General features: G+C 40.5%; 1 protein-coding gene across 6 annotated transcripts in view; it reads right to left on the bottom strand.

Moving 5' to 3' along the window:
- The window catches only part of SGK3 (serum/glucocorticoid regulated kinase family member 3), a 109,641-nt gene that overhangs the window by 55,150 nt on the left and 36,120 nt on the right, over positions 1–18,371 (bottom strand). For 2 of the 6 annotated variants that reach the window (XM_005215457.5, XM_059893148.1), the window contains exon 1: positions 5,500–5,588. The exons of 3 other annotated variants lie outside the window; for them this stretch is intronic. The gene's annotated coding sequence lies outside the window, so the exon portion shown is untranslated. Of the gene's footprint in view, positions 1–5,499; positions 5,589–18,371 lie in introns of those variants that run through there. One more of the 6 variants, NM_001193021.1, reaches the window with a different exon arrangement.

Raw genomic sequence — 18,371 nt, 5'->3', positions numbered from 1 at the left:
ACACTTTAAATTTAAATTGTAGTATGTTTGCTTTAAATCCTGACCTCACATTAGCTGTTGTTAGTAAAGATGCAGATTTTTACCTTAAAGTTTTAACATTTCAAAAATTAGGTCTTAACCTAATCAAAAAAATGGGCAGCAGATCTAAACAGACATCTCTCCAAAGAAGACACACAGATGACTAATAAACACATGAAAAGATCCTCAATATCAATAATTATTAGAGAAATGCAAATCAAAGCTACAGTGAGGTATCACCTCACACTCGTCAGAATGGCCATCATCAAAAAATCGACAAAAAATAAACGCTGGAGAAGGTGTGAAGAAAAGGGAACCCTTCTACATTGTTAGTGGGAATGTAAATTGGTACATTATGGAGAACAGTATGGACGTTTCTTAAAAAACTAAATATAGGACTATATGATCCAGCAATCCCACTCCTGGGCATATATCCGGAGAAAACCATAATTCAAAAAGATAAATGCACTCCAATGTTCACTGCAACATTATTTACAATAGCTAAGACATGAAAGCAACCTAAATTCCAAGAGAGGAGTGAATAAAGATGTGGTACAAATACACAATGGAGTATTACTCAGCCATAAGGAAGACTGAAGTAATGCCATTTGCAGCAATATGGATAGACCTAGAGACTGCCATACTGAGTGCAGTGAGACACAGAAAGACAAATATCATATGATATCACCTGTATGTAAATCTCTAAGAATGGTAGAAATGAATTTCTTTACAAAACAGAAAGAGTCACAGATGTAGAAATCAAACCTATAGAAGGGAAGGGGGATAAACTGGGAGATTGGGAATGACATATACACACTACTATATATAAAATAGATAACTAATAAGGACCTACTGTACAGCATAGGAACTCTACTCATTATTCTGTAAGGACCAATACGAGAAAAGAATCTAAAAAAGAGTAGATATACGTATATGTGAAACTGACTCACTTTGCTGTACACCTGAAACTAACAAAACACTGTAAATCAACTATAGTCCAAAAATAATTATTTTAAAAATCCACAAAAATTAGGACTTAACGTATGTGTATTTTTTTCCCCTACCAACTCTTTCCTGTCAATAGAAACTACAGATTCATCCCAGCAATGGTAAAATAAATTTAGAAGATATTTGTAAGAAAATAAATTAGGCTCATGAGTGCCCTAGAATGGAAAAACTCCAGTTGAGGTTTGGGAGGCAAAAGAGAAGGAAAGAAAATTAAACTGCAGAAATGTCTACACAACTTCTGTAAATAAGATTTAATCTATTAGGAAATAAAAAAATCACAAGTAAAATAAAAGCAATCACTCAGCTAGAATATGTGCAAGGGCATGTTTATAATGAAATGAAGCAAAATATATGAAACCAAATGCTGACAGAAGACTTAATAAAACCAGAAGCTTCAACAATAGACAAATTCAAGAATCTTGTATCTATCACCTTTCTCTGAAGAATTTAAAAGCTTCTGGCATTTATCCTCTGTATATATCCAGAAAATAAACAACAAAAGAAGCACAAACATTTTATGAAACAATGAAGGAAAAGAAGGTAAACTGCTCTCTGCAGGTCAGAAAGAATGTTCAGTCTTCCAGCTCAGAAAACAAAGGGAGACAGTATTATTCATGTCAAGAGATGCAAATACAAAATACAGCTTAGGAATAACTCTTCACAAGAAAATCCAAAGCTGCAGATGGCTCCATGACTCTATCTTGTTCTAATGGTTTTCTGAGTGAGTCTGTGTATTTGTTTTTAAACTTGGGCCTGGCAGCCTACATGGGTGTTGGGTCTATTGCTCTCCCTTCCAAAAATCCAGACCTCAGTAACTTGCATTAAAAATTTTTCTAGAACTGAGCTTCCTTTGCCTTCTTCCTGGAGTGTCCACCTTGTAGAAATGATCGCTGAGGCTCAATATTTCATGATTTAAAGACCTATTAAGGTGAACTTTATTTTATTTTAAAAAGAGCTAAGTGGGTACATAGCTTGCTTTCCTCAAAAAAGTAACTAGAATTTGTGTGTATATGCCTCCCGTCCTCCAGGACCTTGTATGTACCAAAAAAGAAAAGACAAATGCCCAGAGAACTACAATCAGAGTGTGGCAAGTCCTTTAAAAGTCATAAAAGTCTCTAGACTTCAGAGACAGGAAACACATTTTCCAACTAAACCTATATAGGTATCTGCAGTAGCAGTAACATGTGAGAGGTTTTTAAGGCTGGGCACTTAGAAACAGCAGCAAAAGTCCTCGGGACAAACAGGTAACAGTCATATAGTCCTATTTGTCAGAATTCCTGCCCACCCGGAGGAAAAGACCTACTTATTAATAAAAAAAGAAAGAGAAACTGTTGTGAGGCAACCCTGGAATTTTATAGGGAATCACCATCAAAGCCTTATTTTACTTTCACATTTACAAGTATAGGCTGGAAATCACTTTTCTTCTATGTGGGAGACACAGGCTTGAAAAGTGGATTTGAGATCTCATTACAGAGAACTCAGCGCCAGCCTTCTCACTCTGGATTTTATCCTGCAAGTGAGGATGTGAAGGCAAACGAGAAGGGAGCTAGTAGAGCTGAGTGTAGAGGGCAAAATGGAATCCAGGAGGACATGAAGACATGGGAACATGGCAGCAATAGGAATGGCAGGACTGCGAAAAACTGACAAGAGAACTCAGTCAGTAGCTATTATCTGCACATGGAGTGCCAGGGAGAAGGAGGAATCAACACTGCCTCCAGGTTTCGCTTCCCTGGTGGCTCAGGCGGTAAAGAATCTGCCTGCAATGTGGAGACCCAGGTTTGACCCCTGGGTCAGGAAGATCCCCTGAAGAAGGAAATGGCAACCCACTCCAGTATTCTTGCCTGGAGAATTCCATGGACAGAGGAGCCTGGTGGACTACAGTCCAAGAGGTCACAAAGAGCTGGACACGACTGAGCGGCTAACACAACAGGACAAATAACTAGAAATGGGGGAGGGTGGATCATGGCAAAATGAATGGTGAACTGGCTTAAGTAATTACTAGTCCTAGCTGGAAATGCCGGCATGTGACCCTCCCTGGTGCCAGGCACTTCGGGAATAGCAGTGGACACAACTGGCAAGCACCCCTGTCCTCATGGAACTTACCGTCTCGTGGCAGACAACAGATAACAGACAAGTAGACAGGCAAATACATAGTACAGGAAGAGTAGGGCTGAATGGGATTTTAAACAGGAGGGTCTGACTGATACAGCAACATCTGAACAAATACCTACAGGTGAGGGAGTGGACTCGACAAGGAGCCAGGGGACAGTCAGCAAGCAACAGACCAGTATCTCCAAATAATTTCACTTCAGGACGCTTTCGAAGTTAGTAGCAATTGCAACGTATCTCTTTCATGACTGGTACTCAAGTCTGATTTCCTTGCGCTAGCATTTGGTAACTATCTTACCCAACCAAGGAAACTTCACCAGTAACACAATGATAATAAACTGCCTAGAAGGTCAATGTGTTTACACTAGCTGTTTACATTCCTTACATGAGAGAAAAGGGCTGTATAAAATAACAAAACTAAAGCGCTGTTAGAACATGTTTGTACAAAGCTGAAGACAATCATCTTGTTCTCAAAGCAATCATTGATGTGGCAACTCTGAGACTTGTGATTTAAATCAAAGGTGCTAAAGAATGATTATGAATCATGCAATTAAGCTATGAAGCAGGATGATGCTGAGAAAAATCATTCACAGCACCATAAAACTGTCAAAAATAAAAATAGTACTATCATCAACACCAGAAGTAATATCATCCTTTGATTTTATAATCTGCTTCTCAGCAGAGCTGAATTCTAGTCTAAGCCCTGTCACTTGCTGGTTTTGGATCCTTGGGTATGATTCTCATCTATGATGGGCAGCCCATCTGATTTTTCAGATTCCTTTCAATACTGAGTTTCAACCTGGCAAGTTAGGATTCTTATGATGATGGTTAGTTTATGTACTCTGGTTTACTTCATTTTGCAATTATATTATAAATAAGTACCCACCCAAAGGAGTAGGACTTATAAGTTCTGTATAAAGTGAGATGAACTTCTTTTTGAGCACCAGAGTTTAGTGCTTAAAATGAGGCTAAGCTAAGTTGCTGCTAAGTCGCTTCAGTTGTGTCCGACTCTGTGTGACCCCATAGATGGCAGCCCACCAGGCTCCCCCGTCCCTGGGATTCTCCAGGCAAGAACACTGGAGTGGGTTGCCATTTCCTTCTCCAAGGCATGAAAGTGAAAAGTGAAAGTGAAGTCGCTCAGTTGTGTCCGACTGTTAGCGACCCCATGGACTGCAGCCTACCAGGCTCCTCCATCCACGGGATTTTCCAGGCAAGAGTACTGGAGTGGGGTGCCATTGCCTTCTCCTTAAAATAAGGCTACACTCACTGAAAAAGTGCTGCCTTTCTTCATGCCTCTTTGAGAACAACCCTCAAGATGCTGAGGTTTTGGTATCATTTGAAAGTGGTTTTGATTTGGAAGAAGGGAGAGGATCACATCTCTAGCACGACAGAATAGTAATGAGAACTTTTCCAGTGGGATTCAGTCTTTGAAAACTGTTCCAAAGCAACCTCCAAGCAATGGTTCTGCAGGAAGGTTTTTCTTTGAAGATGAATGCCCATCTGATTGCATAATAAAACGGCTCAAGTTACTGTGGACTATGCCTGCAATGCAGGAGACCCACGTTCAATCCCTAGGTAGGGAAGATACCCTGGAGAAGAGAATGGCAACCTATTCCAGAATTCTTGCCTGGAGAATTCCATGGACAGACCATGGGGCCTCAAAAGAGTCAGACACGACTGAGCGACTAACATGAGCCAGACACTACTAAGTAGTAACTCACTTAATCCTCAGAAAAAAATCCTATAATGCTGGATCTATTATTATTCTCACTATACGCATGCAAAAACAAAGTCATAGACAAGTTAAGCAAACTGCCGGGGTTTTCATAATTAATAAGTAGATTCAAACCCCAACATTCCAGCTTCAAAAGCCTGCCCGCTTAATCTCCACAATCCACTGCCTGTGCAAGCCTCCGTGTCCTTGCTGAAATAACAGTCCCATTACCAGCCGCACTCTTCCTGCAAACTTTGTAACACGAAGTCAAAATAAAGGCTCCCGGTAAGCTCACTGCCGAGTTTCTCCTACAGTTTCTGAACCACGAGCTAGACATGTACATTACAAAGTATAAAGTCTCTGCAGTACCTGAGGTCTCTCGAGATTTGTGTGGTGGGTGGAGGGAAGAGTTTCGTGGCTCGGAGCTAGTGCGGTTAACCCGCGCTCCGAAGCTAGAACCCGACCCTGTCTCCCTCCCTTCCTCCCTTCCGGGGCTCACGCCACCCGGCCGCCCGCCCGCGCCCTGCACTCCTGCTCCGCGCGGAAGTGGTACCGGGACCCGTCCGGCCAAACCACACCTGCCTCTGGCGCGCCCGCCAAGGATGCCTCCACAGGGTCGGCGCGGCGCCGGGCCACCTGCCCACGCTTACCTTCGGAGACAGACGCCCAGCGCGTGGCGAGCGGGAAGCGCGGCCACAGCTGCGCCACACTCCACAGGCTTCCACACCGCGCCTCCCGCCCCCACCGGCTCCCTCCGCGTTCCCCGCCCCACCGTGGCAAGCCACGCCCCCACCTATCAACGGCGCCGTCTCGGTCGCCAGCCCCGCCCAACCCGCAGCGGGGCCGGGCTTTTGCTCACTCAGCTCCACCCTCTCAGCCTCCTGGGGCGGAGCTTCCGAGAGGAGCTGTTAGGCGGGTAGCAGCCCCGGAGGGCCTGGGGTTGTCCGACCCCGAGGAAGGAAGGGCGGGACGCTAGCAGGGGGAAAGGGTGAAAGGAGAGAGACAGCCTTGAGGGGTAGGATGAGGAAAGAGGCTTGGGAAAGGGAAGAGAGGGCACTCTGCCCAGGTTCCAGCTAAGGTGTTGGACTGGGTGAGACAACGTAACGTAACAAGAGTTCACTTATTCAGGGCATTGGCTAATCTCATTCTCTTCGGACAGTCACACGAATTCTGGGTTCCAAGCGTGAAAAGTCATAGGGAACGGTTTCGAGGGGCAAAGAAAGGAAGCAATTCCTTTACCTATCTTCATCACACAGCCTCCTTGTTTTAAAAATTGTGGAAAAGACTCCCAGAAAGTATCCTCACTCCAGATTTGTTGCTGAGTCACTCGTCTCCAACTCTTTGCGACCAATGGACTGCAGCACGCCAGGCTTCCCTGTCCTTCATCATCTCCCTGAGTTTGCTCAAACTCACGTCCATTGAGTCGGTGATGCCATCCAACCATCATTCCAGATTTAAATTAATGTTAATCATTCCCTTTCCCTTCAAACAGCTCCCCTCAAACAACCTTTAAACAGAGCAGACCCGAGTTTGGCATTAATGCCCATTGTGTACTACTTCGAAGTTTGCCGTGGTGTGTATGGATAAAGAGAAAAAAAAAAAAATCAGATCTCTGGAAAGGAATTATTTTAATTATTAATTGATTTAGGAAGGTGAAAAAACGATTTAGGGAATCAAGTCAATAACTAATTGAATTATGGTGGGGAAACACACAACTCACTTTGTCACAAACAGGAATGATATACACAAACCTTTGCTAGAAGATTTTCTGAAAATGGTGCCAAGAGGCCAGCCTAGCTGTGTGGCCTCAAGGGAAGTCACAATATCTGAAGTCCTCAATTTCCTTATCTGTAAAGTGAAGTGATTAGGCCTGGAAACCTCATGATCTCTTAAATACGCTTCCTCACTCCACTTTATCCTGCCAGGTTCAATGATAAGGGAGAAGGGCCATGGGAAAGGTGCTGTCCAGTTAGGAGACACACAGAGAAATTGGGAATTTTTAGGAAAAGCCTCAGAGATCTCTGGCATCATTTCACTGAAGCGCTCCTCTCTGACTTTTCTATTTGTTATAATAGTAACACTCTGGTCCTAGCTCAAAAGTTTAGACGCTTCTTCCTTCTCAATCCGCACAACTAGTCACTAGGTCCTTGATTTTCTCCATTTCAAGGTCTCTTCAATGACCCCTCTCATTTTCAATGTCATCTCTGTACAGAGTACAAATGCAAAGAACTCAGAATCTTGTATCTGACCCTCACTTACTTTTTCCACCTACAATCTCCAACTGCTCTCTGTGTATCTACACATTTGTCTGATAGACTGTCTTCTCACTGTATGGTACCCACAATGAACAGCCAACACTTCTGCCATGGCACACTTATAGCCACTATTCCCTGCTTAGAATACCTCTCCTCAGTCCTAGTTACCTGTCAGGACTACAATAGCTCAGCTCAGGAACCTCTCTATGTAATAAAATGGCTGCAATGCTTAGAATCTGTACTGCTCCACTTGGCACTCAGCAACAACTACTTGTTTTGTTTTCTCTGTTATTTATCATATTTATCTTCAAAACTAAACCATAAGCTATTTACTGAATATCCCCAAGCTCCAGCCAATCCAGAAAGAAAAAGCTATTTTCAATATCTCAAAAAGCCTAAAAGAAACTATATATTCATCTACAATTAGGCTATTCAGGTTACCTATCACAGAAAGATTCTCTGTATTTGTCTGAAATTATACAATGCTGAAGTTACACAATTACGTCAAGTTAAACCATGGACAGAGGAGCCTAGTGGTCTACAGTCCACAGTCTAAGAATTGAACACAACTTAGCAACTAAACAACAACAACCAAAGCTTTGATGGGCAGTTATATGTGACTGATCAAAGACACAGGAAAATAAATTATCATTAAATAAGATTTGTTTGTTTTGAAGACCAAATCTTTGAGATTCATGGAGCTACATAAAAATAAAAAGTAGCCTACCCATTCTTTGTCACCCCATGGCCAAACAAGTGATGTACCTATGTGTGTGTGCTAAGTTGCTTCAGTTGTGTCCAACTCTTTGTGACCCCCATGGACTGTAGCCCACCAGGCTCCTCTGTCCATGGGATTCTCCAGGCAAGAATCCTGGAGTGGGTTGCCATGCCCACCACAGGGGATCTTCCTAACCCAGGGATCAAACCCATGCCTTTTAGGTTTCATGCACTGGCAGGCGGATTCTTTACCACTAGTGCCACCTGGAAAGACCAATGTATCTATAGTGAGTGAAGTCGCTCAGCCGTGTCCGACTCTTTGTGACCCCATGGACTGTAGCCTACCAGGCTCCTCAGTCCATGGGATTTTCCAGGCAAGAATACTGGAGTGGGTTGCCGTTTCCTTCTCCAGGGGATCTTCCCAACCCAGGGATAGAACCCAGCTCTCCTGCATTGTAGGCAGACGCTTTACAGTCTGAGCTACCAGGGAAGCCCCTATAGTGAGTCCTTAAAAATATATTCATCAGATTATGATTATTTTCAGTTTTTTGTAAGTTCTCTCTCTCCCTTGCTATAATTAAAATACTGGCCTTTTCTTTTTCATGCAAATAAAGCTGTAGGAGTTTCCCTTTCTAATTTCAAATAAACTTTCAAGAATAAGATAAACAAGAATCACACAGCACCTCTTGGTGTTGGACTAGAAAAGGTTTTAGTATTCCAGAAATAAACCCTCGATTCACAGTAAACTGCCTGTGTTAGGGGGCCCTAGGTACTATTAAGATCTTTAGAAAGTAAAATTTCCTTCACTGCAACCTTACCCAAACGAAACAAGTAGAAGCAGAACCAAGTTTGCAGAACCATACCAAGTAAAAGAGTGAAAACTGATTTGCAATCTATCAATGGCTCCTTGTGTTTTGAAAATGTCACTGGCGTGTTTAAGGGAGGCCGCAGAGCTCTGAAGTCTGGCCTAAACAATCTATAAATCACCAGTTACAGCAAACCTTTCTAATATTCTAGAGATTTAAGAAGTATTAAACAGGCAGACTAAACAACAGTCACACTTCATTTTACAGAGTGGTTGTACCAGAGGCTATTTATTATAGACTCTTGGAACTTTTCCTCTCCTCAGAGTGTGACTGTTAAGAGCAGAGCCTTGGGACTTACCTCGTGATCCCGCCTGCCAAGGCAGGGCACACGGTTCGATCCCTGATCCAGGAAGATCCCACATGCTGCCGAGAGGCAAAGTCCATGTGCCACAACTATTGAGCCCGTGCTCTGGAGCTCAGGGAACTGCAACTACTGAGCCCGCACATCTAGAGCCTGTGCTCCACAACAAGAGAAGCCACAGCAATGAGGAGCCAGCACAGCACAACAGTGTAGCCCCCCGTTAACCGCAACTAGAGAAAACCGTGCAAAGCAACAAAGACCCAAGTGCAGCCAAAAAAAAAAAAAAAAGCAGAGCCTTGGGGAAACCATTGAATCCAGAGAATAAGATGGAGTAACAAGGGCCATATTTGCCCTCCCATGTAAACCAACAACAAGGAAACAGACAACATATATAAAATAGCAGTTCTTAAGATATTGCATGTTAGGCAGTGAAGGAGAGTGATCCCTCAGGGATGGGAAGTGAACAGAGTTTACCTCAGTTTATAACCTTCAGAGAAATTACAGGTGATGGAAAGGAAAGGGGAATCACAGGTGAGTCCAGCAGATTCCCTGAGCTGAGGAGATGGAGCTGTGAGTTCAGGGAGAACAAGATGGCTGGAATTCACAGGACAAAGTCGGGAGATTGACAAACAACAGAGAATCCCAGAGGTCTGCAAAGGGTCCTCCTTGAGAATTCAGCAGAGCTGGTCAGTGCATGCATGGAAGGAAACTTACTCAGGGTTGAGGAAAGAACAAGCCACTGAGGCATCAGAAGGAACAATACTGAGCACTCACAGAGGGCCAGGAATAGTGGCTGTTCACATCAGGCCAACTAGAAAACCTCCCAATTCAATTCAATCAGGAGAGTATTCAGAAAGGTCTTGTTTTGGTACTGGAGAGTAACTCTGTGTGTGTGTGTGTGTGTGCGTGTGTGCGCACGCACACACACCCACTCAGTCATGTCCAACTCTTTGAGACCCATGGATTGTAGCCTGCCTGGCTCCTCTGTCCATGGAATCCTCCAGGCAAGAACAGTGGTACCGGTTGCCATTTCCTCCTCTTGGGGATCTTCCCAATCCAGGGATTGAACCCCCATCTCTTGCACTGGCAGGTAGGTTCTTTACCACTGTGCCACCTGGGAAGCCTATCTGAATCATTACCTCTTTCTCAACTGCAGTTCCAAATTTCTAACTACCTGCTAAATATCTCCCCTCATAAATGAATCAATTAATGGTTTTCCCTTCAATCATTTTTTATTCATAGTACCTCCTCATACCCAGTCACACTAATTCAAAACCTTGGATTCTTCTTGGACTTCTCCCTAAATCTTCCCTCCCTTTCCCATTTAAGTTCTCAGAGTCTTTGATAATTTTGTTGTTTTGCAAAAATGAAAAAACTGATCCTCAAATTCACGTAGAATTGCAGAGGGGCCATATAGCCAAAGCAATACTGAACAAGGTCTCACACTTACTGGTTTCAAATTTTGTCACAAAGCTATAATGATCAAAACAGCATGATCTCAGCATAAAGACAGCGCTACAGACCACTGGAATAGAATGGAGTTAATAAATAAACCTGTACATCCATGGCCCACTAATTTTCATCAAGAGTGCCAAGATGATTCAATGGGAAAAGGATAGTCTCTTCATATGATGCTTGGCCAACTGGCTATTCACATGTAAAAGAATCAAACTGGACTCCTCCCTCACATGACATGCAAAAATTAACTGAAGATGGATCAGTGACTTAAAAGACTAAAAACTATTAAAACTCTTAGATGGAAACACAGGGGTGAATTTTCACAACACTGGATTTGACAATGGATTTGACAATGGATTCTTAGATATGACACCATAAACATGACCAATAAAAGAAAAAATAGGTAAATTAGACTTCAATTCTTAGATATGATGCCAAAAAGAGTTAAAACTTTTTGTGAATCAAAGGTCATTATCAGGAAATTAAAATGACAATCTATAGAGTGAGAAAATACAACTGCAAATCATATATCTGATAAGAGTCTAGTATCCAGGATAAATAAGTTGTACAGCTCAACAAAAAGATAAATAACACAATTAAAAAGTCAGCAAACAGCCTGAATAGACATTTCTCCTAAGAAGATATATAAATGGCCAAAAAGGACATAAAAAGATATTCAACATCACAGTTCAGTTCAGTTGCTCAGTCGTGTCCGACTCTTTGCGACTCCATGAATCGTAGCACACTAGGCCTCCCTGTCCATCACCATCTCCCAGAGTTTACCCAAACTCATGTCCATCGAGTCGGTGATGCCATCCAGCCATCTCATCCTCTGTCATCCCCTTCTCCTCCGGCCCCCAATCCCTCCCTGCACCAGGGTCTTTTCCAATGAGTCAACTCTTCGCATGAGGTGGCCAAAGCATTGGAGTTTCAGCTTCAACATCAGTCCTTCCAATCAACACCCAGGACTGATCTCCTTTAGGATGGACTGGTTGGATCTCATTGCAGTCCAAGGGACTCTCACGAGTCTTCTCCAACACCACAGTTCAAAAGCATCAATTCTTAGGCGCTCAGCCTTCTTCACAGTCCAACTCTCACATCCATACATGACCACAGGAAAAACCATAGTCTTGACGAGACGGACCTTTGTTGGCAAAGTAATGTCTCTGCTTTTGAATATGCTATCTAGGTTGGTCATAACTTTCCTTCCAAGGAGTAAGTATCTTTTAATTTCATGGCTGCAATCACCATCTGCAGTGATTTTGGAGCCCAATCACTATTCATTAGAAAAATTCAAATCAGAACTACAAAGAGATACTACTTCACGTGCATTAGGGTAAAAATAAAAAACAATAACCAATAATCAACTTAGTAGAAACTGTTAGTGAGGATGTGGATAAACTGGAGCCCTCATACATTGTTGGTAGGAAAGTAAAATGGTACAGCTGCTGGGGAAAACAATTTGGCAGTTCTTAAGAAAGTTAAATATAGAATTACCATGTGACCCAGCAGTTTCACACCTAGATATATATCCCAAAGAACTGAAAACAGTTACCCAAATATTTATACATGTATGTTAATAGCATTATTCACAACAACCAAAAGATGGAAACAACCAAATGTCCATCCACATAGACAAACTGTGGTACATATACTCAATGGAATACTGCTGCTGCCGCTGCTAAGTCGCTTCAGTCGTGTCCGACTCTGTGCGACCCCATGGACTGCAGCCTACCAGGCTTCTCCGTCCATGGGATTCTCCAGGCAAGAACACTGGAGTACTAGTCAGTCATAAAAAGGAATGAAGCACCAATGCATGCTATAAGGTGGGTGAATGCAAAAACATCATGCTAAGGGAAAGAAGTTAGACACAAGAACTTACAGCCTGAATGAATCCACTTATATACAATATTCAGAATAGACAGGTCCAAAGGAAAAGAGAGCAGGCTGGTAATTGCTAGGGGCTGAGGGACTGGTCAATAACTCATTAATGCATATGGGATTTAATTCCAGGGTGGTGATAATGTTTGCAACTAGACAGAAGTAGTGGTTGCAAAACATTGTAAATAAAGTATCTCTGAATTGTACACTTTAGAATGGTTACCTTTATGTTATATGGATTTCACTTTAATTTAAAAAAAAACCTTAATGATGACTGAATGAGATCTTATCAGTTTAGCCTCCTAGATCCTCTATATTTTGACTATCATATGACCTTTACTTCCCCTTCATGCACTCCGTGCTCTAAGCAAAACAAGCCTTTTCCTTTATATGCAACACAGACTTCATTTCTCTCTATATGTAAGTCCAACTGATTTTTCAAGGCATTATTCAAATACAAGCTCCTTCAAGATTTTTTTTTAATATTTTAGTGGGAATGCTCTCTTTTCTGTAAGCTCCTATGAGCATTTTATCTGCACCTCTTGTTTTCTACCTCAGAGTATGTCTTTGTATCTATATATCCTCTATTATCCAGGAGTTCTCAACAAGATCCATAAGTGATTCACCCTGTTATTCCCAGGATCCTTAGGACACTCTTACACAGAAAAGACACCTCAAGGTTATAAAAGGAAAAAGATGAATAGAAAATGAATTTCTGCATATGAATCCTCTCAGCTTTCATTACAAGACTAGAGATGTGTTTTCCTGGGAATATATTTGGCTCCAGAATGTCTAAAACACTTTGAAAATTACACGGGGTAATATTACAATTTCCTGATGAAATGGTTATAAAAGTATTTCTGAACACTAATATAAAATAACTAGAATTATTTGTATCCTTAATAATTTCTAATGCTAACAGTACAAGTCATAATAATAATTTCCATTAATACCAGTTCTATAGCACATATGTGCTGCACTCTCTAAGCACTTTATATATACTGAGCAGCTGTATAAAATTATCACCCCATTTTACAGGTGAAAAAAACACAAAGTCAAGCAACATGGCCAAATGTCACTTACCCAGTAACTAGTATGCTTGGGATTAGAACCCAGGTACTTTGTTTTTTAAAAATGTTTATTTATTTGGCTGTACTGGATCTTAGTTGTGGTATGCAGGATCTTTTTTTCTTTTTTTACTTGCAGCACATGAGATCTTTAGTTGCAGCATATGAACTCTTAAATGTGGCATGTGGGATCTAGTTCCCTGACCAGGGATCGAACCCACACCCACTGCATTGGGAGTGCACCAGGGAAGTCCCAGAGCCCAGGTACTTTGGTTCCAGAGTCCATGCTTTTATTTACTTATTTATTGGGTCACACCACACTGCATGTGGGATCTTAGTTCCCTAACAGATCCAACCCGTGTCCCTTGTATTGGGAGCATGGAGTCTTAACCACTGGACTCCCCCAGAGTCCATACACTTAACTACTATGCCCTGTCACCTCTCTACAATAGGAGTTTTACTGTGCATAATAAAATGGCTTGGAAAGGTCAATGAGTGTCCAGTAAAGCATTTCCTAATATTTCAGAGCAGGTTAATATGAAACTTTCACTTTTTTTCACACTTTGTATTTAAAATTTTGAGATGGTTGATAACTTATAGAACTACACTTGATTTCACTCTACTGAAAGTCTCTTGAAAGTGAAAGTGTTAGCTGCTCATTTGTGTCCAACTCTTTGTGACTCCACGGACTGTAGCCTGCCAGGCTCCTCTATCCATTGAATCCTCCAGGCAAGAGTACTAGAGTGGAGCAGGTAGCCATACTGTTCTCCAGGGGATCTTCCCAACCCAGGGATCGAACCTGGGTCTCCTGCATTGCAGGTGGATTCTTTACCATCTGAGCAATCAGGAAAGACTGAAAGCATTTTGACTGAGAAACAAACATGAGGTAAGAACACAATGTAACACACGATTAAAAATGTAACTGGATGAACTGTATATAATAAAGGAACACAATAAAAGTATAAGTACACAATGGGACTGTAGACACTGAAATATAAAGGAGCCTGATAATTTGATAAAGACTTCTGACAATATAATTTTAAAGTGTGATTTTCTGTATCTCAAATTCCAATAAAATTCTTGTGTAAAACAGTGCTTATGTATCTTTTTGCTTAAATGCATGTTGGTTTACATAAACATTAATGTTATAGTGAAGGAATCTAACTCTATAAAAGAGATTTAGTAATCTATGATGTAATTACATTCATCTCATATAGCAGTGGACCAAAATAACAATTAGAAGTTGTTCATCTTAGGAAATAAAATCTTTGAATTCGACATCCAATTAAATCATTTTCTCAACTCTCAAAAGTCTTTTCTATTAATCTTGCATGCAGAAAGTCATCTTATTAATAATGTACTCTATAATTTTATTTGACACTGGAATTTGGAGTAGGCCTTTGGGTTTAAATTTGTCTGAAATGATTTATATGATATGGTCAGTAAGTTTTAATCCATGATTAATTACCCATGTTTCCTTTAAAATGCTGCCTAATTCAAATTCCATTAATGGACACAGAGATCACAAGGTCATTTTTATGCATTCTTTTGTATGCTAAGGGGGGGGAAATCATTTTCTACCTTATTTTCATGATTCAATAGATTATGTTATAAAAAAGGAAAAGTTTTTTGTTTTTTTCCAGTTTGGGTCCCAGAGTTCAGCATTAACAACTTCATTCATATGAATTTACTTTCTAAGATTTTATTGTAGATTAACCTTTTACCTAATTAAAACACTTTCAAGTTCTCTTCCTTTGTAATTTTTCTCTATTCATACCAAATTTGCATCACAATAACGTATATTTTAAAAACAGAATAACCCAAATATTAAAAAAGTGATGCTACATCCAAGTCATTTACAGAGAATGAGGGAAAAGGAAAGGAGACAAAGATGACTATTCCTGATTCTAATACGTTAATCTGACATCATGAGTTATAAAACTAATTTAGCTAATATCTGCATTAATTGAAAACTAACATTTTATTTGGCAAAGAGTATAATAAATACTCAATTTAGTAAGTATTGATTACCTAATATGCACATTGTTCTCCACTGGGTCCTATGTATAGTACATTAAGTGTATAAAATTTCAAAACCTTTCAATCCCACCACCTATTGTTGATAGAAGAAGAAACAAATGTTTTTAAATATAAAAGTTATAGAGTGATAAATGGAGTATTTTAAAATGGTGACCTTACTACAGTGAGGGGAGGAGTTCAAGTTTTATTTATTATATGTAACTGTATGTACAAAGTTGACAAAAATCAAGAAAGATATACATTCATTATATAGAGATATTCAGGGAAATAAAACAGCAACTAAAAGCAGAGAAGATAAAATATGGTTCCTTCTCAAGATGAGAACTTCTCAAGAGACCTAGCTAAGCTGATGAGAGGAATTATTTCAAGTGACTTCAAAACAAAGTATATTTCTAGGAGGGTAAACCCTAAGGACAAAAGGAACTGAAAAAAAAAAAAAAACCTTAAAATCTTAAATTCGAGCAATCATATTGTTGGTGGGGTAAATAAAATAAGTAACTACCTTTGTGTCTTTAAGAATTAAGAATTCTGATGTGGGAGAAAAGAGGTCTAGGTGATTTAAAATAAAAAACAAATCTAAAGTACTGAATTTCAGTTGGAAGTAACATTCTGTTTTGTATTTTATCTGTAAAATACACATATATATGCATTACTCAACTCTGGCAGAAAAGGTCTAAAATCAATGACCATTTCAGTGAAATGAGCACCACCTGCATCTGGATAGTGGTCTCTAAATATTTACCATTACAATGAGTTAGGGCTTCCCTGGTGGTTCAGATGGTAAAGAATCTACCTGCAATTCAGGAGACCTGGGTTCAACCCCTGGGTAGGGAAGATCCCCTGGAGAAGGGAATGGCTACCCACTCCAGAATACTTGCCTGGAGAATTCTACATTCTATGGGATCACAAGGAGTCAGACACGACTGAGCGACTAACACACACACACATAAAATGAGTTAAGGCTCCTTGCAGAACTGGCTGACCAGGAAGTGTACAGATGAGAATTCCAAGGACAGAGGAGCCTGGCGGGCTACAGTTTATGTACAGACAGCCTGGTCTTCCTTATTACCTGGTATGATGTCAGTGATTACTAGAGTTACATCAAAGCCCCAAGAGGTCACTGAAAGAGTTCACCAAAGATGGAAAATAGAGCCTAAGCAATAATAACGACCATGATGAACTGAAACACACTGAATGTTAAGTCTGGAAGTTTACAAAGATACTAAAAAATACAAAATAAACCTTAAGGATTACTTTTGAATGATGTTAAGGAACTAAATCATTTTTTTAACTGGTAAATAAAGAATAAAAATCAAGCCTTTGTTATGCCTTTCCAATACAAACTATACCCTAAGTTAACCAAAGAGCTGATGAGGGGATGATTCTATTTATAGAATTTCAGCTAATGAAGAACAGAATTAAAATACCATTTTGCAACCCCTAATGAGTTACCGTGGGACTTCCCAGGTGGCTCAGTGATAAAGATCCACCTGCCAATGCAGAAAAAAGATGCGGGTTTGATTCATGGGTGGGGAGGATCCCCTGGAGAAGGAAATGGAACCCACTCCACATTCTTGCCTGGAAAATCCCATGGACAGAGGAACCTGGCAGGCTATAGTCCATCGGGTCTCAAAAGAGGCAGACACGACTTGGAGGCTACAACCACAGCAACGAGTTAATGCATCAAGGCAATGGGCGTTGACAGCTACTCACCTCATAAAAGAAAAACCAGCCAGACCTTTCAAGCTTTCTGATGGAAAAACAGACCAGCACTTATGAAGTGTTCTTGCCAAAAAACCTGAACCCAAATCTCACAAATTATTAGCTCTAACTTCCAATTTATAGGCAACAAAGGATCAGATGTGAATGATATTTCAGGAATGCAATTAATAAAATTTAGCGGGAAATTCTACAGGACAAAGGATCTTCTTTCTTCATTATACAACTTGTGAAAGAAAAAAGAAAGGCAAAAAACAAAGATAAAAGACAAAAAGGTGCATCAACTACCAATTCTAATGAATGCATATTATTCTAACATATGCTTGTCTGGATTGGACTAAACAAACTGAAAAAATTATGAGGCAACTGGGGAAATTCAAATATCTGATTAAGAATTCACTGTACTTTTCCCTTTTAGGTATGATGATGTAACTGTGTTACGTTTTTTAAAAGAGTATATATTTTAGAGATAACACTGAAATATTTATGGTGAAATGACCTGATATCTCAGATTTGCTTCAAAATTACATATACGGGGGGAATGGGATAGTGATTAGCCGAAATAAGATTTAGTCATAAGTAGGAGAAGGCAATGGCACCCCACTCCAGTACTCTTGCCTGGAGAATCCCATGGATGGAGGAGCCTGGTAGGCTGCAATCCATGGGGTCGCTAAGAGTCAGATACGACTGAGCGACTTCACTTTCACTTTTCACTTTCATGCATTGGAGAAGGAAATGGCAACCCACTCCAGTGTTCTTGCCTGGAGAATCCCAGGGACGGGGGAGCCTGGTGGGCTGGCGTCTCTGGGGTCGCACAGAGTTGGCCACGACTGAAGCGACTTAGCAGCAGCAGCAGCAGACAATGGTTGTAACTGGGCAACATGTTTATGGGAGCTAACTATACAACTCAGACTAGTTTTGTATATGTTTGAAATTTTCTATAATAAAAAGGTTTTCCCTAAAACAGTATTTGCTTCAGAGGAATGCTGAGGTGAGAGACTTTTTCATTATAAGCTTCTTTTACAATTTTTTTTTTTAGGTACATGCATATATTTCATTTCTAAGGAACCAGTTCTATTAATAACATAAGAAATACCCATACATTAAAATTTTAGCCAGTCCATGATGATTTAGTTGTAACTGAATGGTATACACCAGTTTTCCAAGTATAGTCTGTGGACCCGTGGAAGGTACTAAGACTTTTTCAGGGGGTCTGTG

The sequence above is a fragment of the Bos taurus genome, chromosome 14 (assembly GCF_002263795.3).
Source record: "Bos taurus isolate L1 Dominette 01449 registration number 42190680 breed Hereford chromosome 14, ARS-UCD2.0, whole genome shotgun sequence".
Taxonomy (NCBI): domain Eukaryota; kingdom Metazoa; phylum Chordata; class Mammalia; order Artiodactyla; family Bovidae; genus Bos; species Bos taurus.
The sequence above is the reverse complement of the archived record's forward strand: the minus strand, read 5'-3'. Positions and strand labels throughout refer to the sequence as shown.